Consider the following 2,186-nt stretch of genomic DNA (forward strand, 5'->3'; position numbering starts at 1 on the left):
TAAATAGAGTTGATCAGGATTTCCTCAACAACTGCTCAGATACTGGTGAGTACAGCTGATCATATTCACTGTGTTTCAACAAGCAGCTTTAACACAAACTGAGAGGTGTAATCAAACATTTTATTTTGTTCTGAAACGAGTCAGATGAACTTAACTGAAAACTTAAAGCAACATTATGAAACTTTTCTACTGTAAAATAAAAGCTTCATTATCGTTTTGATGCTACACTGACTTGTCACAAGGAGAATGGTCTTTCTTTCATTCCCACTCTCCTCCATGAACACCTGGTGTTGCGCAACATACAGACAAAAACAGTCGTGCACAAATAAATTAGTCATTAATACATCGAAAACAACAATGGAGCAGCTTCCTTATTTTTTGAGTTAAAATAGTTTTGATTTTAGTGTTTGGTTTTAATTTTTAAAAAAACCATAAATAAAGAATTAAGATTAATGGATATAAAATGTATCTTAAATAATCACCAAATTGATAATAATTAATTCTTTAAGTTTACTATTATTGTTGTTAAAGATGGAAACAGTCCATTTTCCCAGTGGAGCGAAAAGTCAGCGTCAGTGTTGTCAACAATATATCAGGAAATATCTTTCCAGAATTTGTTTGTGTAACTACATTAGTCAGAACGGATGTAGCATCGTTTCTAGGTTCATTTCACACAACAAACAGTTAATGTAAATGTCTTTTTTAAACTTAAGAAGATAGTGATTCAAAGGTTAATAACTAAATATGAGAAAGAAACTTCCTTTACCTTATTGGTCAGAAGATGGCACCAACCATGAGTCTTCAGCCACACATGGACAGTGACCAAGCCCGGCGTTGTGTTGGAGGTGCAACGAAACAGGTTACCGGCATTGACATCACAGGATCAACTGATTAGGACTCTGAAATATTGATGTTTATTGGACTCCTTGCAACAAAATTTAACAGAGTGAATAGGAAAGCCCATTAATTTATTAGCTGTCACATGAATGTGTTAAGTGGTCACCAGCTAAAATAAATGAGCCTCTTTTCAAACAGGAATTCACAAGTGAAGAAAAATAGGGGTCCTTAATCAACAGTTTAAGTGCAGAAGTAAAGTATACTCGGTCTAAATGCAATCATGCCAATATTTTCATTTTCAAAATACAAACAAAGCCATTATGAGTAATCACTATATCAGCCACTCTAACGTTGTAACTTTGATATGTACTAACCAGGAGAGTCTTTCAGGTAAAAGTAAATGTTTCTAAAGTCAACAGGTGGCCGTTCTTCAAGATTATTCAACCAAACAAAACATCACTGGGCAATCTGTGGGGACAATCCTTCAGGCCAAAGTCTTAACTTTTGTTTATAGCATGTTAGAGCACTCAGCTGGAGGACAGAAATATAATCAGATGTCATGATGACATGTGTAGCAAGAAGAAATAAAAGTAGAAAAGAGATAAATATGAACTCCATATCTTCAAATCATCTTCAATAAATTCTTCGTAAGTTAAATAAAAGAGCATGATATCAACGCATGTAAAAGAATGAGACAAAGCAAGCTTGGTATTCTCAGTATGGACAGTAGAGACAAACTCAGTGGTGTACTGGCCGTGAGGCAAACAAGCCACTATTGCTGATGAGTGAAAGTTACATGTTGTTGCTTTAAGAAGTGAAGTTCAGTGACATTAAACTGTAGAATTAAACAGTATTTCTTTCTTCATAATGGTGATGCTAAAAAGTAATGAATACATTTCTACTTTAAATGTTGTTTTTCACACTTTGACTTTTGTTCTCAGTGTGTCGACATGTCTGCTGCCAGCTGTCTACTATCTGAAGATCAGTTCCTGTGCTCCATCTGTCTGGATGTGTTCACTGATCCAGTCAGTACATCATGTGGACACAACTTCTGTAAGAACTGCATCACTACACACTGGAACGTTAATGTACCATATCAGTGTCCCATGTGTAATGAAGTTTTCAACATAAGACCTCAGTTCAGGGTCAACACTTTGCTCTCTGAGATGGTTGCTCAGTTCAAACATGAAGCTCAACAGAAAACCAGCAGCAGCAGCTCAGAGCAACAAGTTTCCAAACCAGGAGAAGTTCCCTGTGACGTCTGCACTGGAACCAAACTGAAGGCCCTGAAGTCCTGCCTGGTGTGTCTGACCTCCTACTGTGAGACTCACCTGGAGCCTCACCTGACA

At 36.7% G+C, this 2,186-nt stretch overlaps 1 long non-coding RNA gene across 1 annotated transcript in view; it reads left to right on the forward strand.

The window, feature by feature from the left end:
• Positions 1–2,186, forward strand: part of LOC147818077 (uncharacterized) — a 4,665-nt gene continuing 2,479 nt past the window's right edge. The window contains exons 1-2 of the long non-coding RNA XR_015438342.1: positions 1–45; positions 1,779–1,890. This is a non-coding gene — a long non-coding RNA (uncharacterized LOC147818077). The remainder of the gene's footprint in view (positions 46–1,778; positions 1,891–2,186) is intronic.

This window comes from Seriola lalandi, unplaced genomic scaffold (genome assembly GCF_002814215.2).
Source record: "Seriola lalandi dorsalis isolate HSWRI2012SDOR001 ecotype SW California unplaced genomic scaffold, Sedor1 jcf7180002054723, whole genome shotgun sequence".
NCBI lineage: Eukaryota > Metazoa > Chordata > Actinopteri > Carangiformes > Carangidae > Seriola > Seriola lalandi.